At 32.5% G+C, this 26,175-nt stretch overlaps 1 protein-coding gene across 4 annotated transcripts in view; it reads right to left on the bottom strand.

Annotated features, from left to right (window-relative positions):
• LOC108908375 (zinc finger protein Xfin) overlaps positions 1-26,175 on the bottom strand; it is a 149,285-nt gene that overhangs the window by 85,971 nt on the left and 37,139 nt on the right. For 2 of the 4 annotated variants that reach the window (XM_018712405.2, XM_018712408.2), the window contains exon 1: positions 2,137-2,362. The gene's annotated coding sequence lies outside the window, so the exon portion shown is untranslated. Of the gene's footprint in view, positions 1-2,136; positions 2,375-15,332; positions 15,369-26,175 lie in introns of those variants that run through there. The other 2 variants (XM_018712406.2, XM_018712407.1) reach the window with 2 other exon arrangements.

The following is a 26,175-nucleotide window of genomic DNA, read 5'->3' as shown; positions in this document are numbered from 1 at the left end:
CCAAAAAAAAAAACGAATATTTTTTTTCGTGTCTTGTGAAAATATGTTAGTTTATCATGTTTTAAGAGCCCCCTCAAAAAATCAGCTGAAAAAAATTTTTTTAGAGGTGGCCCAAGATATTTAAAATTTTCCAAAATCGTCAAAAATTTAATTTATTTTTTAACTTTTTTCTCGTTATTTTATCATTTTCTAGGTTGAAAAAAATCAGGATTCTGAAAATTTCAAATCGATATTTTAATTTCTAAAGGTCACTCATAATTATTTTAATTTTCAAAGTAGTGTACCTGTTTTCAAGCGACCTCTAAAAATAAATATCAACGAACTAATAATTTTTTTTATTGAATTTGACGAACAAAAGAATAGAAATAAATCACGACACTTAAATTTTAAAAAATTAAAAAATTATAAATATTTTATAGTCGTAGTGCGGTAGCAAATTTTGTCTCGAGAAATTTTTTAAGTGTCTCGTAATTGATTTCTATTCATTTGTTCATCAAATTCAATAAAAAAAATTATTAGTTCGTTGATATTTATTTTTAGCAGTCGCTCGAAAACATTTTAGGTACACTACTTTGAAAGTTAAAATAATTATGAGTGACTAGAAATTAAAATATCGACTTGAAATTTTCAGAATCGAGATTTATTTCAACATAGAAAATGATAAAATAATGAGAAAAGAAATTAAAAAAAAAATCAATTTTTGACGATTTTGGTAATTTTAAAAAATCTTGAGCGACCTCTAAAAAATTTTTTTTTGAGCTGATCTTTTGAGGGGGCTCTTAAAACATGATAAACTAACATATTTTCACAAGAGATACGAAAAAAAATATTCGTTTTTTGTTGGGCCACCCTACTGTAGGTATATACAGTGCAGCGTTGCCAGATTAATCCAAAATTAACGCTCAGTCCCGCTTTTCCCGCTCTTGTTTTGTTTTTTTTTTTCTTTAGGCAATTATTTTCTCCAGGTCTGTTATTAAATAGATATTTAATGATTACGTCCCCTTTTTTTTAGACATCAATTTTTTTGAAGACAATTTGTATCCCAGATATTCTGAGACCTTTTTTTATCAATTATACAAATCCGTAGTATGTCCCGTTTTTGGACGAAAGAATCCCGCTTTTTTATTTAAAAAGTTTTAAAATCCGGCTTTGCCCGAAAAAAAATCTGGCAACGCTGACGGAAGACACCTACTTGTCCTGAAATACTTGAATACCAGGTTTGAGATTGCTATACAGGGTACATCAAAAATAACAATTTTAATTACTTCGGTTTCGATTTTTTTTCGATTTATTAAAAATATTTTCTAAACCGTGATTTATTACACAAATTGTGCAAAAAAACATGCTATGCCTAAATATAATTAGTGCAAAAACACATACCTGATAAACTGAAATTGTTAAATAATGCGATCAATCAAATAAACATCCTGTATTTTTCTGTCCCTGCTACGGGGGGATTGAGATTGTTTCGTCAGACAATATAGACATTATTTCATTATAATAGATTCTAGCTATTAGCCTTGTTTATGTTTGTCAGTGTAGTGGATTAATCTGGCAACACTGAAAGAATTGTCCATTGTTGCCACTGCGGTGGATTAAAATATTCAAATAATCACTACGTTTGGCGCTGAATTTGAAATTTCCGCTTTATGACGTCACAACGCAAGTTTTAGTTTATTTTAGGACTCAAATGAGGTCGAAATGAGAAAAGAAAAAACACGTGTGCCACATTTTTTAACCTACTTTAATTTGGGATGTGGTTAAAAAGTTGGAAAATGCCCCGTTCGTATTTTCATCTAGATTAGGAGGGTCTCACTTTGCTTTTACGTATGCACTATGTTTACACTTGGATCGGTGCTGTCGGTGTCGACGTGATAAAGTGCGACAAACAGTGTGACGTGTAGAAACAAAAATCACAAGCGATAAGTCGGACGCAAGTATACCCGGTGGATGACGAATTATCGGGTTAGAAGGCGACATGCGCCTCATTAGCGGGCTGGTGCACATGTGACCCCAGAGGGTCCGCGACGGGTGGCATCCAGCAAGAACGCTCGCGGTTATCACCAGGTATACGCACGCCCGTTTAACCTTTGGTCGACCTTTGCAAGATATAAAGAGCGCCGTCTAAAAATGTACCTTGTAGGCGTGAAGGAATCCATACCGATGGCCTGGCCGGGTGACGGGTTGCACAACAGACGAACACCACGTCTCGCGGACCCCAAAGAGCAAGCACTAAGTATAATACAGCAGCAGCGCAGTAATAATAACTAAGAAAGCAAGTCGAAATACCTCGTTATCTGGGCTGGGTGGTGTCGCAACTACGGTGCGCGATGCTCCTGAGGACTAACCAGCACTGTCGCGGGCCCAGAGCTCACTGCAGACTGCAGAAATCGTCGGCAGCGCGTGCTGCCTGCCGCCGTGTCTTTGCGTCGACGGACGAGGAGGCTCCCTCGCCTCTTCTGCCGCCGCCGCCGCCACCGCCGCCGCCGTTGCTAGCGGGGGTCGACGGCAATCGATGGTGGGAACTGGATGGCATGGAGGGTTACCGACGGCCTTTATGGATTCCCAGCGACGACGCGGCAATCGATAGGCCACGAAGACGCTGCACGGCCGTGCCCAACAGCCGACGGCGTCGAAAATGGCGATGGCCGCTTGGACGTCGAGGCCTCGTTTATGTCGTAATTGCGGACTGATTCCGTGTAATGGGTCTACGTTATTGAAACGGACCATGAAATAGAGAGAAAGAGAGAGAGAGAAGTAGAGAGGCGGCGTGTAAAAAGTAACGAGAATGTAAATGTAATATTCTGCAGAATCATTTCATCATAAATATGGGTGATTCAAATAGTCCAGGGATATGAGGAAAATAAATGACCTGGTTGGTGACTGTTGAGTAGCCAAGGATCTGTAAAGTTTTTCATAAAATTTGGGTGAATTTTAGTATAGTATGTGCAAAACCCACACACCACCACGTGAGGTTTTTTAATAATAAACAATAAAAGGTCTTAAATAACCCAAAATATCACTTTTTTGCCTACCAGAAAAAAACGATAATGTTTATTATAATGCGAAAGTAACCAACTTGTAGGGAATAAAAAAACCTTTAAAATGGCTGTTTTTAAAATCCGATAAGATAATTTGTTGCTCGGGAAATTGCAAAAAACTGTGAAAATTCGATTATTACTAAATAAACAATAAGTTTTACAAAAGTCAACCTACGACTTTGATATTGCATAAATAGTTGGTTTTTATAGTCCTTAATATGTGATTAAAATTTCAGACCGATTCATCCAATAGTTTTTGCAAAATTCTAAATGCTTGTCCCAGAAGCATCATTTTTGCAATAACTTGACACGCAAAATTACCAAGATATTTTAATTCTGCGGGTGTCATATGAAAGAGAAAGACTTCTTTTATTGGAAGAAATTATTTTATTGCAAAAAAAATGTTTTTTACCACTGCAAAAACGTACCACAAAAACACTGTCATTTTTGTCTTATAAACAATTAGAATAAATTTGTTGCTATTACATTTAGATAGATTATTTTTCCATATTCGTAAAGCTGGTACTTTTACACAAATTAAAAAAAAAAGTTGCTCTAAAATTTGGGGCAAAGTTAGACATTTTTTTTTAAAAAATCACAGCTACTTTGTTTATAACAATTAAGACTTCTAATAAGTGCCATTTCGAAGATAAAGAGCTAATGTTTCTATGTGAAATTTTTGAGAACGATAGCTTTGTAACAGCATCTCTGAGAATGCTCCAAATAATGACTTCGATACAAGATGACTGTGAGTCAGGGGAACCTACAAATCCACGAACAAATTGATAGAGCAAGTTATATCTCTGGAACTTGTTGACCGATTTTGATGTTTTTTTTTTTAATTTGGGATACCTTCTTGCGTACATCACAAATATACATTTTGTTAATAAATAAAAATTTAAATTAATCCAGTAATTTGTTTTGAAACGTAATATTTCTTTTTTTTTTCGCTCCACTGACGAAATATTGTTGTAAACATTGGAAAAAAATTCTCGCCAAATTTCAGCTCATAATTTTATTACAAGCTTTTATTTAACTTGCCTTGCAATTTTAAAACAGTTCTCCCCAACCGATTGAGCTGAAATTCTGCATATACGTTTAGTTTGGATGATAATGCATGGTTAGGTTAGGTTAAGTGACGTCATTCTAAATCCAATAGTTAACTAATTTTTATTTTTTTTTCCAAAAAAGGAAGCAAGATGAGAGAAAGATTCAAGTGACAAAAAAGTTGTATTTTTAGCTGATTAATGCGAAAAAAATTATAAAATGTTTAAAAAAGCCTGTGGCGTAAATTTTTTTTATCAAAAATACTGGTTAAGTTGCCCCCCGGGACGCTACTGGAGTTAAGAATTTTAATCTAGTTAGGGCTAAATTAGGCGCTTTCTATCATAAATACCACAGTCAAATTTCAACAAAATCGGCTAAAAGATTAAGATTTTTACGAAAAAACGATTTTTTAAAAAAGTTTGACGTCCTGGATCATGAAAACTATGCACTACCGGACCTTATATTTATACAAACTTTTTGTCTTAGAACCACTCAAAGAATCACCCCTTGAAGTTTGGCCACGTACTTAAATAACACCCTGTGTCTTTTTCGTTATATTGTACATACAAGAGAAAATGTACCTACATATATAAAATTGAATTAGGTAATAATTGTTATTATTTAAAATTAAATTTTTATGCATATTAAACATATGCTGCTTTCGAGGAAATGTCATCCTTCATTAAAATCAATTAAATTCTTAATATTGTTACTATCTTTTTGATTTTATATACAGGGTGTTAAATTTTTTGCTAATTATTTTTTTTTATAATATAATTGAAACTTGATATTTACGGCCTACTTACTTGGAGTTACTAGCAATATATCTCGGGAACATTCTTAAATTTAAAAGAAAATGAACACCCTGTATATAAAATCAAGAGCGTGATAAGAATGAAAGTGTAGTAACATTTGTAAAAGTGAGAACAAACAGTAATTATTATAAGAACGTAATTTTCTCGTAAGTTTACAAATAAAAAAGTTTTTCCTATTCAGAAAACAATAATGAGATACACTATATATTTTTCTCCTCGTGTAAGTACCTCCCCAGAGCGTAGACAATTGTAGATCAATCTGACATAAACTTTATGAACAATTATATTAGTCATTAATCTCCACCTTTTTTTTTAATAAACACAAGTAAACGATGATGTGGCATTATATGATGTAACTTTCAAGATTGCCATTTGGCAAGTGAAATCATCCAGCAATGATAAGCAGAAATTCAGTTTAACGAACAGCTTTTATCAAAATTACATTAAAATTTGATTGTAATTCAAGAGCTAGTGACAATCTAACAGATTTAGTGCTTTTTCTAGGAAACATCTATCAAAACAGATCAGAATTCGAAGTATCGACTTGAGCCATATATTATGTAGGTTGTTTATTTAATTGGGCATGACCCATATGATGCCAGCAATAGCATTGTTATCGGTTTACTATTTCTTTAAACGTAAAACACCTTGTATGTTTTTAATAATAACACTTTTTTTCCAAATTTGTTTGCTTTCGTTTGAGCAAAGGGACTTTACCGACCATTCTTTGTAATATCAGTAATTTGTGAAATAATGTAGAGATAATTATTCTGTAATTCTAAACAGGTACAAAATTATTCTCAGGTAATTTCGTATATACCTTTTCTGAAAATTAAGATCTATATTAGAGTCTATACAAAGAAATCTATTAAATCAGGTTGTCATATTACTAAGGACCTGCACCATCAAGGACCTTTTATATGCCTAATAAAAATCTTGTTTCAGTTTTCAGATTTCCTTTAATACCTACCTAAAAATATTTCAAGAGGTAATAATACTACTAGGTATAAGCAAAAATATTCAGATTGAAAATATTCTTGGTAAATTTGCATTAATAGCAACTTAAAAATATGTCACGTGATTATTGATTTCGCGACAAAATTAAGAAAGTTTGAGAAATATAATGAAAAAACATAAAGTGAGTTTTAATAATAGGTATGTACTTGATATCACCAGTTTTTTTTTAAAGTTTAGTACTTAATTACAATACTGCATATACAGGCTGTTACAAATTCGCTTCTCACTACAGGGATCTCGGATACGGTAAGAGGTACGAAGTAGCTTAAATGGGGGCAAAGTTGCGTAATCAGGGGACCAATATTATGCCTCTAAAAAATCAAGGCTAACATGATTAGTTTTCGAAATATTTGAGGTGATATTGAAAAAATAACACTTTCTCATGGCCTCTTTTTGCCCTCTATCGAATGGCATAATCAATATTTGTATGTAACGTTTCGTCCAGGACCATCATCAACTTCATTTTTTTAAATACGACCCTAACAATTTTATTATATTTTTTGCAAGCCTTCATGACCCTCAATACTGTACTGCCTCGGCACAAACCAGATTCAGACGTTTCGTCTCGAAAAATTCATCTTCAGTGTATTCGTTCCAAATTTATCTAAATTTTTTATTTAGATTTCTTTGTTTATTGAATTGTCGTACACTGTAAGTGTCGTTAGACTGTGAAATCAATCTAGTTATTTAAACCTTATTTATATAATAACTCCGAAACTATGAAAGATACGTAAAAAATGATAGACAACAAAAATGTACCTTTTTTTCAACAAATATTTTGCTTTTTTTATTCCTATAGCATAAAAAATAATGGAGATATCGCCGCTAGAAGTATTCATTTTAGTGAAAAAACGACTTGTCTCGAGCCCTTCGCTCCTTTCCCTTAAAAAAACGAAGGACTTAAAAGGTTTTATATGCAATCTTACAGCTCTTGAAATTATCTTTAAAATGCTTTTTTGTAGGATACTATAGCTTCAAAATTAACCGAGTTATAGTTAAAAAACCAATGACATTTTTTCGGAGCAAAATAGGCTTTCTCATTTTTGGAGCAAAATGTTAGGATTCAAGTGCGCGTAGCAATTTTTTTTATGATTGATTATATTTAAAAATAGATTATAATAAAAATATTTTACATTAATGTTGGTAAACGGGTAGTTTATAAGAGGTGGAAATGGCAAAAGTAAAATATTCTTTCATAAACAATACAAGGGAATTTTTATTTTAAATAATAATTGCACCGATAAAGCATTCCAAGCTTTTAAAAAGTAATTTTTTATCATTTTTGTCAGTACAGGGGTGGTTTTTAGGGGTTGAAATGGAAACATTCTTTTATTAGCTATAAGGTAACTTTTATTTTAAATAATTGCAGGAGTTAATCATTCCAAATCTATAAAAAGTAATTTTTGATCATTATTTTTTGCATAGGGGTAGTTTTTAAGGGTTAAATAAATGGCGGAAAGATCAAATATATCATAAAACATATTCGAGAACATGGAACATTATTTAATCTTTGTGCCTGAACAAGATTTTTAGCAATAAAATGCTTAAAACTTAATTTTTTCATTTTTATTCACTTAGAGGTAGTTTTTACCCCTAAAAAACAAAAAGCGTCAATCGGGCTTATGTCACTTTTGAACTTGAGCCTAAGATCAGCCTTATTCTAAATTTTCATGCAAATCCTTGCAGTTTCAAAGAATTCGGTGGTTACAGCTGATATTCAGATTCAATGACTGTACTATATTTCTTATGGTATTCTCTCCAACCAACCTCAAGAGTAATCTTCCCAAACACCAGCATCGGCAAGTCGTTGCCGTTCCCATATTGTGCCCCGACCGATCTCAAACAAACGCCCATCGGGCTCGATCCGACGAGAGGGAAAGTCCTGAATGAATATCTCATTCATAACGACGTAGGCCACATAAAATACCGTTTATCCAGTCGGATGGACGGAGAAGAGCACACCGTGTTGCCACATGTACGTGCCGTACGTGCAGATCGAGGCTTTGCTTGCTTCCGATACTGTTTGGCCTACTTGATAAAGAGCCGGGGTTTGATTCGACGGCTGCTGATGGAGTGTTTGTTTGGGGATGTCGAAGAGGTGCCGGGGAAACGGACATTGCCCCCTGTTTCGGTCGCAGTGTAGCTTAGGGTACATTTTAAATTGTCGGAGGATGACTGTGGCTACTTCGGGAGCGGTTTTTCTGCTAGAAATCTCTTTACCTAAACACGAACGGACTAATAACGAGGTAAAAGGTACAATTTAGATTGTTAGACTGACGTCATTGGTGACGAAATTATTCTGTTTTTGCAGGATAACATTTACATAGTGATTTGAAATACTTGTGTCGAGATTAAAAAAAAAGTATTTTGAGCTATTGTTATCGAGCAATCAAATGAAGTACCTACGTCAAGGAAAAAAATTTCAATTTTTTTTTCTTTAGGATTATCCACGGGCTCTGGAATTTTTGTTTTATTAAATCAATGCAGAGATCAATTAACTTGTTTATTCCGCTTCAGTTTTCTTTTTGAAAGGTCTCCGTTTGACTATAGACCTTTTTAGTAGTGACGTCACTGTCATGAAGAATTTCTCAATTTTTTTACTAGATCGATTTTCGACATAAATGCCAAAAAAGTCTTCTTTGTCATGACCTTGAATATCGCGATATTCTGGCAATATCAGAAATATTTAAGGTTTCAAACCCCAAGTGACAAAACTAAAAGAATTATAGAATTTATATATTTTAATTTATAGAACAATATTGACTTTTATAGTAGTTAATAAATTAAAATCATATCAATGTTACTGAGCATACGAATTAAAGATAATTTCATGTAAGCGAAATATCCTCGAAACAGGATATCATTCCAGAAAAGTTTGGTTATGGTTACGTGTATGTTAACTTTGTGATCTCTTGCTTTCTTCTAAGTTTTGTAACAATTTTTGATATATTATCACGCCTAAAAGACCAGTCAGTAGATTGCAATTTTTGTGAACTTTGAAGAAAAGAAGCTCATCCAAAATGGAGAAAATTCTGTTTCCTCTGTTGTCTGGTAATGTACAAAAATTGCTTTATGATGATGAACCTAACTGAAGTTATCAGAGAAGTTCAAGCCAGTACGAAGAGGAAAATATGGGGAAATCTATGGGGATATTCATCTAAATATAAACATAATATACTTTAAAAATTTCTCGAGGCAAAATTTACTACCGCATTCATCAAATATTTATAATTTTTTAATTTTTTAAAATTTAAGTGTCTCGTGATTTAATTATATTCTTTTGTTCATCAAATTCAATAAAAAAAAATATTAGTTCGTTGATATTTATTTTTGGGTCGCTCGAAAACATTTTAGGTACACTACTTTGAAAGTTAAAATAATTATGAGTGACCTTTAGAAATTAAAATATCGATTTGAAATTTTCAGAATCGAGATTCTTTTCAACCTAGAAAATGATAAAATAACGAAAAAAAATTAAAACAAAAAAAAATCAATTTTTGACGATTTTGGAAATTTTTAAAAATCTTGAGCGACCTCTAAAAAAATTTATTTTGAGCAGATTTTTTGAGGGGGCTCTTAAAACATGATAAACTAACATATTTTCACAAGAGACATGAAAAAAAATATATTCGTTTTTTTTGGGCCACTCTACTAAATATATGACGTCACACTAAAAGAGTATTGGTTACCGATAGTTGAATGAAAAATTAATTTTTTCCTTATCAAAGCTTTGTTTTAAATTAGATTAAAAAAACGTCATTCCTAGTTTCGATAACGATTATATAAATATAGATTTTTCGAAACTATAACTATAATAATTGAAGTGCGCAATGTGTTTTCTAGCAAAAATAACTTAATAAAAAAACACCCCGTATGTGAAATTACGCTATGAAACTGATAATATGTGGTGTACTAAAAAATAGGACACAGTAAAAAAATTATAGCCTTATATATAGTGATCAGCATCAACACAGCCATATTTGTTTCCTGTACTCCACAGGATACTTGATAGTTACACGAGGGACTGGTATAGTCCATTTCAGAATAGTGTCGATTGTGTGAATTATTAGATTATTTAATTCTTTCATTGCATTGTACTTTTATAATGACATTAATAATATTATTAGATATGTTTTAATGTTAATTTTTAATTCAATTTTTTCAATTTATAATGTTGAATATGCTACCTGTGTAACTGTAATCTGTTCACAGCACTTCGAAACGTAATATACCGGGATTATTCGGGTATCTTGCGGGTCTTATAAATAGTTTAAAATTATCATCTCGGGAAATATGGCTCGGGGCGATCTACACCATCAACAAGTTGCCAATAATTTGTGTGGCAGGGGGAAAACTGCTGCCGCCAGTTTATTACGTTAAGTTTGCGAGTGCCAGAGTATTTTGCCGATTCTGTTCCGCAGGATATTCGCCATGACATCGTTAAGAATGGGTACAGTGGCGTGCGCGAATTATTTACAGAGAAAAAAATTAATTAAAAGAATATCATAGTAGTATGACAGCTACGTGTGTAGATGTACTAGTTTGTGAGAATTAACTGAAGACCAACATACTCCTGAACATGTAATTTCAAATGCCAGGACCGTACTGAAAATATTCCTATTTTTTGTGGCTCTTTCGAAAAGTGCCCCTGTATATTTTTTCTACTATTTAGTGTAACATATTGAAAGCACATGAACCAATGAGAAAAATCACGAAATCACGAATTAAATTTTTTAGTCACATTTTTCTTTTGACCTAGCAATGAAATTCTGTTCTCACACTTTTTAATCAACTTATTTTAACAATCAGAAATGTTAAAGTTAATATTTTCGTATATCCGTTTTTTATTACGTGTTTTTACTGCACATCATCATTTAAATTCCCAAAATTTAACAAATACACTGTTTTCATGTCACATCGAAAAAGTTACTCCTGTATATTTTTCTGCCTTTTCATATAGCATATTTAAATTAAATAAATCAGTAACAAAAACCATACATTTAACTTTTCGGTAACATTTTTCTCGATTTTTTAAATAATGAAATTATGTTTCTCTTTTTAGAATATTATTGAAAAGCCGATAGAAAATGTGTTGCTACATTTTCATTATTAATTCAAAAGCGAAAAGTGTGTATAAAATTGATTGGAAGTACTTTCAATATGCTATTCGAAATAGTAGAAGAAATGTACAGGGTGAGCTTTTCGAAGGAGCAAAATTTGTCTCATTACGATACTGAAATTTCGAAATTCTGACCTCAAGTGTTTGAAATTTTGATATTGAAAGAATAAACTACTAACAATAAGTACATAATTTTTATTTCAATTTTGACTTGGTAAGGGCCTTATTCTAATTTAAAATATACAAAAGCTTTTGAGCTTTGCCAATACTATACATAGCGTCCGCTAAAGAATGGATCAAACTTTACTACTAGATTCTACGACGAAAAAAGTTTGTTTAAATGTTATTTTCAACTCCACTGATAAACATTGAAAAACATGTCTTCTAAGACAGGTCAAAAATAATTATTTTTTAGATTTTTAAGTAGTTTAGATTGGTTACATTGTTTAGATTGTGTTAGATTGATTAGATTGTTTTTAGAAAGTATGTTTTTTACTCTGTCAATTCTGTTTGCAGCAAAATTGTTAAATAAATGAAATTTAAAATTGTAATTGTATTGTTTCCTTAGAAGACATATTTCTCGCTAATAAACGATTGCTTCTAATTTCGTTTATCAGTGTTGAAAATAACTTTTAAACTATTTTTTTTATGCACTTACAAATTTAATTGCCTTTTTATTGAAAACGATTGGCTTTACAGATGTTAGCTAAGGAAAACTTTTTTTAAGCAAAAAAATTGTTGGAAAATATTTTTCCAGCCCAAAGTAAAATACACCGTAGCACAAAAAAGATGTGGTAGTTTAAATGCGTCCTAATGAACGCTTGTGGCGCCCTCTAAAAGATACAACGAAATCGTCGATAAATTCGGATTCTTCATCCAAAAAAAAGCCGGATACGAAATTTCACAAAATTAGCTCGAAGTAATCGAAAGATATTAAAGAAAATGTTATTTATTTTTTCAATTTCAACACCCTGTATCTCGAAAACAATGAGCAAAATTGTATATTACTTTTCCCCAACATTTTAATGATTTTATTTGAGTAAATGCTCAAAAATACCTCCATTTCCACGAACACATTTTTTTAATAAAGAAAAATGTAATTTGTTGGAAATTTATTGTTGCTTGAATCCGATGAAAAGTATTATTTATCATTTCTTCTAACTGCTCAGAATGTCAAAGTTACTATCGCAGCCCACTATGTAATTTTAAAAAGCATTATATTCGAATATCTTAAAATTCACCAAAGAATACGAGGATTTTTGGTCACCATTTGTGAATCACCCTGTTTTTTATACAATAATTGAAGTCTAATGGATCTTAGGCAAGGTTTTCGAGATATTCGTTGATTTAAAAAAAAAATTGAAGCAATAACTTTTTTGCATCACAGATTTGCAATCTAGTTTCGGTTCAGTGTGAGATCACGAGATACCACAGCTTCTAAAGTTATTCTCAAATAATGATTTAAAAAACTTAATTCAATTATTATTTCTATACAAAGCTTTAGACACACTATTGAAATGATTATCCTGTGTACAGGGCTTTCCTATACAGGGTGTAACTAAATAAGTGTAAAACATTTAAGGGGGTGATTCCTCATCGAAAAAAAGATAGGATCGTTCATATAAAGAAACTTCATTGGAGCATCCCTTGTTAAGATACAGCCCCTTAAAGGGGGTACATAAAATTTGTTTAACAATTTTTTTCACAAGCACTAAACAAGTTACAATATTGAAATTAACCTGACATTTTCTACTACCAAAAAGACACTTAGCCAGTAATTTATTTGGTTTACCCCATGGTTGTAAGGGGTGGAAAACGCAACCCCTAAAATTTATTTCCAACGTAATTTTTTGTCTTATTATTTTTTTACCATTTAAAAATTTATTTCCGATAGCCTGTTTCATTCTAAAAAAAAATGTCTCTTGAATTTTTTGCCCAAATTAAACCAGTTCGCAGCAAAAAATTATTTTACGAACAAGATACATATCGCCATAAAACGAAAATACGAAACTAATTTATCTAGTAGGCCGCCATTAGCGATACTGACAATTAAATTGGAATCAAGCTGTCAGTTTGTAAATTTTTGAAATTGAAGTAATACTAATTGTGTATTGTTCTGTTCTTAATTTGTTACTTTAATAATTCACTTGTTATTAAAATGGCATACACAAATGAGGAAATGGCTGATATGCATTACGTTTACGGTCTGTCGCAGGGGAATGGGTTAGAAGCTTCTACAAGATATGCTGAAATGTATCCTCAACGGCAGCATCCTTCACATAGAATATTTGTCTGACTTCATCAACGATTACGTGAATATGGTTCATTCAACAAAAGAACGCAGGATTGTGGTCGCCATCGAGAAGTAAGAACACCACAGCTTGAGGCAGCAGTACTTAATTTGATAGAAGAACAACCTACTACCAGTACTAGAAAGATTGCTTTCCAGCTAAATGTTGATCATATGACGGTATTTCGAATTTTAAAGGAACATCTCTTATACCCTTACCATCTGCAACGAGTACAGGCACTGTTACCGCGAGACTTTCCGAACCGTCTTGAATTTTGCAATTGGATGCTGGAAATGATTAGAAGAAATCGTGACTTTCTGAAGACGATCGAATTCACAGACGAATGTAGTTTTTCTCGGGACAAGATTATTAATTTTCATAATTACCACATATGGGCTGATGAAAACCATCACGCTATTGTCGAAACTAACCATCAAGAACAGTTTTCTCTTAAGGTGTGGGTCGGAGTTATTGGGGATTATTTAATTGGGCCTCATTTTCTACCTCCTCGATTAAATGGTGAGGCATACGTTCAATTTTTAAGAAAAGTGCATCCCCCCGTACTGCTGGAGGAAGTTCCTTTGGGCGTCAGAAGGGATATGGTTTTTATGCATGATGGGGCTCCCGCCCATTTTAGTCAAGTAGCACGTCAGCATTTAACTGAAACATATGCAAATCAGTGGATAGGTCGAGGAGGACCACAGAATTGGCCCGCTCGATCCCCGGATCTCAATCCTCTGGATTTGTCTACTTGGGGCCATTTGCAGCATTTGGTTTATCGTACTCCTGTTCGCGATGTAGAGGACTTAAGAAACCGCATTATCGATGCGTGCAGGGTAATTAGAGAGACTCCAGGAATATTTGAGCGAATACGTGGCTCAATGCGCCGACGTCTAGACGCATGCGTAATGTCTGAAGGTAGACATATTGAACATTTACTATGATTTCTACATGTTGTATGTTTTGTTATTATTAAATTAGTTTTGATTATTCCCCTTTAATCATTTAATGCAGGTAGTAACTACAAAATAACAGTAAATCCAGTCCGCATTTATGACGATGTATCTCTGTAGTTGTTCGTAAAATAATTTTTTACTGCGAACTGGTTTAATTTGGGCAAAAAATTCAAGAGACATTTTTTTTTAGAATGAAACAGGCTATCGGAAATAATTTTTTAAATGGTAAAAAAATAATAAGACAAAAAATTACGTTGGAAATAAATTTTAGGGGTTGCGTTTTCCACCCCTTACTACCATGGGGTAAACCAAATAAATTACTGGCTAAGTGTCTTTTTGGTAGTAGAAAATGTCAGGTTAATTTCAATATTGTAACTTGTTTAGTGCTTGTGAAAAAAATTGTTAAACAAATTTTATGTACCCCCTTTAAGGGGCTGTATCTTAACAAGGGATGCTCCAATGAAGTTTCTTTATATGAAAGATCCTATCTTTTTTTCGATGAGGAATCACCCCCTTAAATGTTTTACACTTATTTAGTTACACCCTGTATAGTCGAAAAACTATCAGCTCTGGTTCCCCCTGTATATATCGCTTTATAATTGACATTTCCTAGAAACAGCACGATCTGTAGCCACTTAAACTGAAACAAATACTGTTTAGAATTCAAATCGCCTACTTCGTTTGAACACTTCTAAGTTTTGTTGTTGTTTTCTACGTCATTCCAAATTGGATCAAGTGACCCATGATGATTCGATGATGAGTCAGCGCACTGACCATCCGAACAGTACACAATCAAGTCGGTACCTACGTCCACCGTAAAAAATTGTTGGTGCATTGTTCATATAAACACGCCTGGATTTTTTTAAACCGTCTGCAGGACGTAAGGCTGCGGCAATTATTAAATTCAATGCCATGCGGCAGGTTGAGGTTCTAACCTTGGCAGATATGCATTTATCATTGACGTGGGCGTCGAAAGTAGAAGAGATATCGCGGTGTGGAAGCTGTATCTTCTCTCCTATGATCAGCGGAAATAAACAGTGACTTACCTCTTTAATTCTGTATCCTCCAACGAACGTTTGATTCTGCAACAAACAAAGATCGAGTCAGCGTTGGAATTACGAGGCAGAAAAGACAATAGAATAACGCGTTCGATAATATTTTACTGTGTAAACCAATTACGGGGCGTAACATGAAAATGCGCGACTGTGTGTTGTTTTGGGAAACCCTAGAACGTCGAGTAGCGGTTTCTTGGAACTTGGGATTGAGTTGCCTGAAAAGTTATCATGGGCGGTGGGTAAATAATTAAACAAATTAAGCGAGTTGTTAGATTGGCGGCGAGGTTTACTTAACGCTTTAGTACGGATGATGTTCGAGAAAAAGGGCAATTATGACTTTGTCATATTGAGACATTGTTACATACTAGTTAAAATTACAAAATCAAGGACTTTGGTGCAAAAATCGAGCCAAACATCTCAAAGCTCAACTGGACAGCTTTCCGAGATCTAGCTGGCCGAGATCAAGTGTCTTATGAGATCACGAGCGAATCACAAAAAATACTCAACTCAATTAAAGCTGTCAGAGAGAGCCGCAATTCAATGGCGTGCCAAGCGGGTCAACCGAGACATGCGTGAACCGTTGCTTCAGAATGCTTTTTACGTTCACGTCACGTTAGTATACTGTTGCCTTTGTTATCGTGCGGATGTTGCGTAATTAATTCCTATCCGTTGATGTTTATGGTGGTGCATTGTAGCAATTTAATTTGTTGCTTTTTAATAAATAATGCGTACGCCTATGTCGCGCGGCTCATTTCTGACAGCCCTAGTAATAACTAATCCCACTCAGGATATTGTTTTTTCTCTACTTGAAACGCCTTTTTCAAGACGTAATGAAGTAGAAAAACAACAAATTTTAAATAGTCGGCCAACGTAAAAAATAACGGCAATTTTTTACGAAAAGAGAAGAGGTCGGGAAAATTTCAATCTTCTTGGTATGATAATTGTTATCAATGGCTATATGGAACGAAGAAAAATTAAAAAATATTTTTAATTATGCGAAAAATATTACTGGACTACCAAGTAAACGAGGCAAAAGTTGCAATGAACTAGAAATCTTTTCGAGCTATAAAATACTGTACTACGAAATTGTATATTGCATTTCTTTTCAATTAGGTACTCGTTTTGGGAATTTACATGAATTAAATTTTCTTGCTTTAGTAGATTACCAAAATTTCCCGAATATGCAAACAAATTTTCCGAAATCGTTTGAATGTTTATTACAAATGTATCCAAACGTTTTTGAAAGATAGGTTGAAAAATGAACTTAATATTTTGTACAGAGACGAACAATTTCGTAATTTAGAGGTTCAAAAAACGGTAGAAATGTTATACAAGGATTTTAAAATGGCATTTTCGGAAACATACAAATCGTTTTAGTTTAGTTTTAACAGTTTCTGCAAGTATCTCGGTAGAAAGAAACTTTTTGTGTCTTAAGCGCATTAAGACTTACTTACTTAAGAAATACGATGACACAAGAGCGCGTAAACAACTTACCAGTGACGGCGATAGAGTAAAAAAAAAATCCTTTGGATAAGTTGTGAATCACCCTGTATGTAAATATATAAGTTGGCTGGCTACCTTTTAATTTTTTTTTTATGTTTTTTCATCATTTTTCATCATTCATTTTTTAATATTCTTAAACCAAGTAGAAACAATTTTCTTAAATGCCATTTTGGTTTTTTTTCTATTAATGTTATTGTAAATAACATGTTCAAAGTTCTGGTGTCATTTAATTTTTTAATTTATGGTTTTTTGAGAGCAGATTAATAAAGTACCTTTCAGAGATATAAACTAAATTCGTGTTTTTTCTAACGGAACATCCTGTATATTTTTCTGATTACTAAGTTATATACACATCATGTTGTATCTACTTTCATAATTTGCATAATACGTAATTAGTTTTATTTACTGGCTATATTTTTTATTTATATAACTTGTATATTATTTATTTTTGTATAAATAAAACAACAATATATTCAACATAAGTCTACGTAATGTGTTATGTATTCAATTAATTTACATTTTTTGTGTATAAAAACCGTTGTAAATGTTTATAAAATTTATGAAAATTTTCACAAATTTGTGTAAAAGTGAAGTACCTAGTTAAAATTTTTACGTAACTTTTGAATTTTTGGAAAGGTGCCTTTAGAGTGAGTGTATAGCGACAATGTTCTGATTCAGAACTGTGGCGAAAAAAAGTCCAAGTGAGCTAAACTGTTTCTATTACTACAAAAGTCTCAAATAAGTTATTTAGTTTACAGGACATCTGCGAACCCATCAAATACTGTGATTGAACGTCTACCCTACCCTGATGCCCCGTTTGTTATAAATACATATTTTAACAACAAACCTATTTTACATAAGTAAAAACATGAAAAATATTTTCACGAAGAAGATGCCAAGGGATACAGCAAGCTTCTAGAAGCTGCCCAAAATTAATATGCACTCATAGAAAGCCTACACAAGCTCCTCGAAGCTTCGAAAGTATTTCACTGGGAGTAGACATCGAAACCAGCGCCTAAAAGAGAGCCAGAAAACATTAAGTGCAACAAGTCTCAGTTGAATGCTTCCAGTAACTACTTATTTCCTTGTCACTTTTTACGGCCCACCCTGTAGACGCTGACTAACAATTCCACTAACCATCCTCCAGGAAATCTTTAAAACGCTGCGTTTCCACGCCAAACGAGCCGTAATACTACACGATATTTACGCGAAACGGCTTTAATTTTCAGCGGGCAATCGAAGCATTTAACGGCGTTCGGAGAAAACATTCCTTACCCGGCTGAAAAATGTGTCACGGCATGTAAATAGGCATGATCGGTCCGGAGGCACGGGCCGCTAGATAGGTAATCGTCGATAATTGGCGTTTCTTTGTCGTGATGCCATCGGAGATCTTTTGTTTTATTAGTTAGCCGGCACATGCTCCGGTTCGACACGTGTTGCGAGACTTATCGCGGCCATCCTTGCATATTCATGCTGTCGCGGATAAGGCGTCTGTAGAAGGCCATGTCTTTATTTGAGAACTGGCAGTTGGCTCTTCGCAGTTGTTTTCGCGAGGGGTACCGAGAATTACTGCGCGCTTTTGCAAATTGATGGAAGTGTTTATCACTGCTCGTTACGTAAAGTACAAAGAGCAAGACTACTGTGTTCTTTTGGGAATTTTCGTTGCGTCAGAGGAGTTCTTTTTGGAACGGATTTGCCAGACGTAGAAGTGAATTTAATGAACTTTTTGTTATAGTTTCCGAAGTAACAATTCTCTAATCCATTTAAGTTTTCCGAGAGAAAACAAAAAATCTGCACAATTCTTTTTTATTAACAAAATTGGACTACTAGTTTTAGGATCTACAAAATGCACACCATCTTCAGGGCACTTTTTAAGGATTCCGAATTTTTAAAGGATGTTCACTTCAACAAAAAAAAAATTGTTTTTAAAAGACGCCCTAAAGATGGGGTACAAACTTTAGATCCTGAAACTAGTGGTCTTATTTTGTAAATAAAAAGGATTGTCAGACATACGAGTTTTGGAAAAATTTAATAATGAACTCATATTCATGAGTGCAAAAATCTTTAAGAATACTGACAAAAAATGCATTTTAATTCACATTAGATAATAATAGAACGACAGCGATAAATTTTTAGTGGCTGTTTTCAAAACTTTGACAAGTTTAATTATCTGTGGGCAACAATCTAATTTATTTTTGCCTTTTTCTCACGCTTATACATCCTTGGAAAGGCACTAGCTCAGTAAATGAAATTTGTAATACATGTAAATCAAATTGTAATTCGTTTCAGATTGAAACTTGGTTTAATGTTAGTTTAGGCAAAATGAAATAATATTTCCCGAAAAGTATCGGTTTAAAACAAAATAATGTAAAAATTACCAAAAATAGAGTTTTTTAGCTGTATTAAAAAGCGCTATGCAACAGTTTTTGCTTTAGTTTATACTTAGGTTTTCAAAAAACGCTTCATTTGAGACCCGCTAAATTAAAATCCATTAACAATTTGTTTAAATAATTGCAAAAAAAACAGCGAAATTTGAATTTGCTATAATTAGAAGAAAAGAATCGTCTCTAAACTGCAGTAAAAGTTGTATTTTGTTACCCTTAAGAAACCCTGAAGATTTGGTCAAAAAATATTTATTTGTTTACGAGTTTTTGCATTTGTTTATTAGAAATAGCTTTTTTTTCAATTGCAAAAACGCGGTTGTTAGCGTTATAATAAAGGGCCTTATGAGGGCTCATTTGTTTCGTCTTGACTTATATTTTCAAGATATGCAATTGGAAATTGTAATTTCATACGCTAACCTCCTCAAAACGGCGTATAAACAAATAGTGTCATTTTTTTATATGGTTTTTCGTTAATAACTTTGCGAAGAATGACTATTTTTAAATCCGCCTTGATATTCGTAGTCCTGGTAATTTTTCACGAATTAAAAAAAAATTGTTCTAGGACCATTTTTAGCCGAGATAGCGTTTTTTTTTAAATTCATAACTTGTTTATTTATAAACATTAAGACTTGAAATTTCGGAAATAAATCAATCAACCCTTAAACTTCATAATAACGGTTAAAGATATCGAAAAAATGCATTTTATATTAATTTTTAACCCTTTAAAAAACATCCTCGAATAAATTTTTACACCTGGAATGTGGTGGGGGAAAAAATAAGACAGAAACGTTCCGAGACTTCAAATCTGAACTGCCCGAAAATTTTGCGATTTCTCCGGTAATTGCGGACCAATTTTAACGTTTTTTTTTAATCTGGGGTAGCGCATGAAAATAATAACAACGCACGGTCCATTTTGCAGTAATTAATGATTAATTGTTACAAACTATTAATTTTGTATATAATTTTTTTTTCGCATTTTTTCGAGGAATAATTATTCACAATGGTACCAATAAACAATTTTCTTAAAATACAATAATTTTATATAAAAAAATCCAGGAAATATATATTATGTTTTATGTTTAAAGTTTATTTTAATGAGAATAACAAAATACAATTCGCTGAAGTGTTTAGAGACGATTTATGCTCTTTTCTTCTATTTATAGCAAATTTAAATAGTTAATGGATTTTAATTTAGCAGGTCTCAAATGAAACATTTTTTGAAAACCTGTAAGTATAAACAAAAGGAAAAACTCCTTTTGGAGAGCACTTTTTAACACAGCGAAAAAACTCCATTTTTGGTAATTTTTACATTGTAATCATTGTTTAAACAATGATCTTGTTGTTTTAAACCGATACTTTTTGGGAAATATTATTTATTTTTGCCTAAACTAACGACTATACTTACCTAGTTTCAATCTGAAACGAATTTTTGTACATTATTTTTTTCATTTACTGGGCTACACTGTTTCTGGAGGCTTTAAACCGAGCCTAGTTGCACTACTTTTGAAGACACTTCGACACTCTGGTGTCTGTCTTAGACTTTGCCTTGCCTAATACTGATTTTAAGGTCTCCTGCAAGTACCTGAAATATAGAGCTTGTGTAGGCCTCCTACGAGTCGCATGAGCTTGCTATATCCTTTGGGATCTTTACTGGTGGACGCAAGTGCCGGCAAAAATTTCTGAACATTTTTAACAACCTTTCGAATTGCAAAAATTTGTAATTTATTCACAAAAATATTACGTACAATAAACGAATATATGTAATTTACAATTTTCAGGAGCTTTATACAACATCAGAAATGCAAATAACAATAAATCTAACACCTACTGGTAAGGTTTCGTTTCTAGTTCATGAACTGTAAGGCTCAGAGTCGACGTTCGATCACAGTCCTTGGTGGGGCCGCAGAGGTCTTGCAACGAAGTCCGCCTTAGTTTGGACAATTGCTCTTTCTGGATTTTATCGATCTTTGGAATGTCGCCAAAATGGAACTGTACCTTTTATTTTGTACTAAAATCAATTTCCTTTAGAAAACCACATTTTAGTGTAAGGTTACCGGGTTGTAGTTCCAACAATCCTTCCAAAAATTGCTCAATTTGGTCTTCGAAAACGTACAGTGAGTGGCTGACAATACAAAATATTTCGTTTCTCAGGAGAATTTGTTCAATTTGTGGAATTAATGCATTGTATAAGTGTTGTTAATTATTAAACAGCTACCCGTCACCCCTACGTTTCATTTCGCTAAGACAGAACACTAAGATTAATCATTTCCCACCTTTCTAGTAAAAAATCGTTTAAAATGCGTTTCCAGACGCCAATACCACCTGCTGGGCAACTGCCCACGCTCGTCTGCGGTGAACAGGACCTGCCAGGTTGTTAGCTCGCCTTTGGTATCCTAATTTGTCCAAATTTGACCTTTGCCAATCCGCAGCTCTGGCAGAAATTCGCAAAATCGCCACAACGTTCATATTTCCTTTCCTTTCAGTCGATTTATTTGTGGATGGATTCCGACTGTGCGGTCGCTGCAAATGCGCAAAGAATGAGGAAGGTTGGCGAACTTGGCACGACTGGCAGCTCTTTCACAGCTTTATCGCCCTTATACCAGGAAAATTAGCGAAAATAAAAGAGAAACTCGAAAAAATTCCTATCTGCGATATTATTGTAAAATTGTCCAAAGGCACATAATACAAGACATCTCTCATCTCGTGAGACAAAAAATTTTATTAGCTAACTTTTCTATTTAAACAAATAAGTGAGGAAAAAGTTTTTTCACTTTGCAGGGAAAACCATCAACTTTAGCGAAAAGTGACTCTCAAACAGGTTGTAGGGAATTAAATTATCTACAAAATGAGACTTGTTAAATTAAAATCGGTTAATAGACAAAAAAAGTTATTGCAAAAAAACAAGAAATGTGCCCGATTTTTAAATTTGTTTATAACTATCGCATTTATTGTTAAAATTTTATAAAACCTATGACAAGTTGAGGGTATTATCATACTTTAAAAGTGTGCCAAAAGTGGGCGCTGTAGGTGCAATAGTTTTCCCATAATTCAATTTGTTTATAACGGACAATGGGCATATTTACGAATTCGTAGAATAGCCCTGAACCCCAGAAAAAATGCATCTCTTATACTGATTTTTTTTTAATTTACAAAAATGTCACAAAAATTATTGTTAAATGAAATATTAATTAAAATTTCAATTTCGGAATTATTTTACTATTAATAAATAAATGAAGCAATCGTTCATTTAAAAAGTAATTTTTTTACATATTAAGCCAAAGTAAACTCATTTTTTAATTACGATTTAAATGTAAAATTAAAGTGAAAATTCATAAATTAATTTCAAATTATTATTTCTCATAAAAATAGAAAAAATTTTAAATTGTATTATATTTCATCACTTATATCTATTATTGAAAATGGTTGATTAATATTTTTTTAATTAATTTTGATTATGTTGCAAAGAAGAAGAAATTGATATGGAATCAAATTCACAGCCTTTCAAGAAGTTAAAATTGTAATTTTATCGACCACATTATTTTAATTAATATTTTTTAATTTTGAGAATTTTGCAACAAATTCAAATGCTTTTTATTCTTTTTTAAATCTTTTAACAATAAATAATAATTTGAAAATAATTTGTGAATTTTTACTTTATTTTTACATTTAAATCGTAATTAAATAACACACAATATTGAAAAAATAAGTTTACTTTGGCTTAATATGTAAAAAAAAAATATTTTTTAAATGAACGATTGCTTCATTTATTTATTTAATAATAGTAAAATAATTCCGAAATTGAAATTTTAATTAATATGTCATTTAACAATAATTTTTGTGACATTTTTGTAAATTAAAAAAAATTGAATATAAAAGATGTATTTTTTCTGGGGTTCAGGGCTATTCTACGAATTCGTAAATGTGCCCATTGTTATTTTTTTGTCGAACTACCCCAGTAAAAAAAAAGAAGTTTCTACGATGAATAGAAGCCGAGATATTGCAAAATTTACAGCACGCATCAATTTGAACTTTTGATTTCACTTTTCTCGCGCGCGCGACTCGCTTGGACGAGCTTCCCCCATCACCACACCGGACAGTTTACCTAGCAAGTACCTTCTCTTTAAAGGGCCCGTGAGTCGTTAATTTTCCACATTTTTCAATGCAATTCACGGGAGATCGTAGTTTACGTTGTAAACTTTATTTTGCGAAAAATTCAAGTCTTAATGCTTATAAAAAATTGCGCTACGATTTTCAAAAAAAATCTTATCTTGGCTCCTGTTGGTCGTAGAAGGTACTTTTTTTTTAAATTGTATTTTTTTCCAGCAAAAACACGGTGATATTTTTTAATAGGTCGCTTAATTACGTCTTTAAGATTACAGTGACGCTTTCAGAATCATGTTTGGTGGAAAATTAACGCCTGTACAGGGGCTTAAAGTTCATAACTTTTGGAGCCTCCGTTATAAACAAATTGAATTGTGCGAAAACTATTGCACTTACAGCGCCCACTTTTGGCACACTTTTAAAGTATGACAAAACCCTCACCTTGTCATAGGTTTTATAAAATTTTAACAATAAATGCGATAGTTATAAACAAATTAAAAAATGGGCACTTTTCTTGTTTTTTGCAATAACTTTTTTGCTTATTAACCGATTTTAATTTAACAAGTCTCATTTTGTAGATAATTTTATTCTCTACAAGCTGTCTCAGAGTCACTTTTCGCTAAAATTGATGATTTTCCCTGCAAAGTGAACAAACTATTTTACTCACCTATATTTGTTTAAACAGAAAAGTTAGGTAATAAAAGTTTTTGGCTCACGAGATGAGAGATGTCTTGTATTATGTTCCTTTAGACAATTTTTCTATAATCTCGCGGATAGGACTTTTTTCTAGTAAAAATTTTATTTGCTTAGCCTACCTGGAGATAATCCATCTACGCAAAATCCGACAGTATTTTCGGAATGCGTGCCCTTGAGTTGGCCTGGGAGAAAATGTTGAGAATATTCGGCGGCTAAACTAAAACTTCTGGTTTTTCTCTTAAGATTTTTTGTGAACAAAATGCTTTGTAAAAAATTATTATTGTTTTGTGTATCACAGTTGAAATCATCAATAAGAGCTATTTTCCACAAAAAAATGTATTACCTTTAGTGCGGTAACTTAATAATATTGTCGGCTTGCCAGTATCACATTTATTTTCCGAGATACGAACATTGGTGTATTCTCACATTCCACAATCGACTTGATTTATGCTGTTCCGATCTCACTGAATATTTTTAGCGTGGGAACTTCCTATTTTTCCGATTTGAACAAACAAATAGTTGGACGTGTCATAGTTATGAGGATAACACCCCGTTCTCTGAAATATAAATCGAAGAGTGTTCTGGGGAACCGAAAAAACTGGATGTGCTTCCAAGAACTGGAATATCGGGATAAAGCAAAGGCAATAACGTGATAAAAAATAAATCACAAAACCGTTCGATGAAACGACAAGAGCAGGCTTTGTTATGGAAACGCAGATATACGCCTTTGAAAGGAAACTTCATTCGAGAAGTTTGGACGACCTCATAATGTACTGAGTGTTCAAAGAGTACAACTTCGTAATAAAACCAGGGTATTTTCTTCATTTCTCTCTTGTTTGTAGTTAAGTGCTGTCATCTGTCTGTTCTATGGTGTTATTTTGATGTTTATGAAGAAAACATGAAAGTAGTGTTAGGAATTCATGGAAATTTCTAATGGGCCATGATAAAACTGATGTACATGCTTCCGTTACTGTCTTTGTAACTTCATGCAGTCTCTCTAATCAAAGCCGCTACTCTTCGCCGGTAAAGTGAAAGGAAAAATAAAAATATTAATTGTTTATTAATGTCGTAACAGATAATTATTAAGCCATAAAACGGATTTACTGTCCTATGCAAACAATTAACAACTTTATAAATGACGGTTTATGTACTTACTCGGCAATTTGTGAGAAGTTGTTAAGCAAATGCAAATATTTTGACGAAAGAAATATAAATCATTGAAGAAAAAGTAGCTGAAGATCCAAAACGTAATTCGATTCGAGTACATTGATCATTGTGACGCTAGGAGGCCATGAAAATAGGCGAGCGGTTCACCCCTAAATAAAAGGCATGAACCGACTAAATTTTTAAAACAAAAACCTACAGCATGAAACCTTTGTTATTTTAAAGGTGTATTTTTCTGATAATTTACATATTTTTTTTTATATTTTTCGGCGTGGTCAGTCAATTGTTATAAACAAAAAAGTTGTAAAAAAAAATACTCACCCATTTTGTAAAATGGACCAAAATAAACAGTTTTTGTTCTTTGACAAAAATTCGAAAAATGCTTCGTTTCCAAGATATTTACAATTTAATGTGAAAAAAGTGACGAAATCGACAAACTTTCGGAATTTTTTTTCTCAAAAACTACTGAACAGATTTTAATTCTAAAATAATCATAATAATCGGCAGATTGTCTACTTTAAGATATATTTTTTTGGTATGAGTCAATCATTTTATTGAAGGTCTAAAACTAGTAAAAAAAGTATTTTAAAGAAAATTATGATAACACTTCTAATTAAAATTTTCTTTTTACAATATCTTGGATTAGATTATTATTTACAATAAACATTATTATGATTTTTTTAAATCGATATATGTTAACAGTACAAATGTTCAAAAGATCATTTTGTTTGGTTTTGTAGCCGGAGTAAGGTTTTTGCAAGTAATTAGTAAAATTTAAATATTCGATTTTTGGTTTTATAAATGGATAAAATTGACTTGAAAGTTATACCAAAACTAAACTAAATAAGCTTTTTAATCGTAAAATTAACCTAATAATAATTGACCTAGCGGTCTCGAAAAGTAAAAAAGTTATTGGATAATTTATTGTACTCGTATATGATAATTATTTTATTTTTATTTTACAAAAATATTAAGAGGAATAAAAG

The sequence above is a fragment of the Anoplophora glabripennis genome, unplaced genomic scaffold (assembly GCF_000390285.2).
Source record: "Anoplophora glabripennis isolate ALB-LARVAE unplaced genomic scaffold, Agla_2.0 scaffold347, whole genome shotgun sequence".
Lineage (NCBI taxonomy): Eukaryota > Metazoa > Arthropoda > Insecta > Coleoptera > Cerambycidae > Anoplophora > Anoplophora glabripennis.
This window is presented reverse-complemented; position numbering and strand designations above follow the sequence as displayed.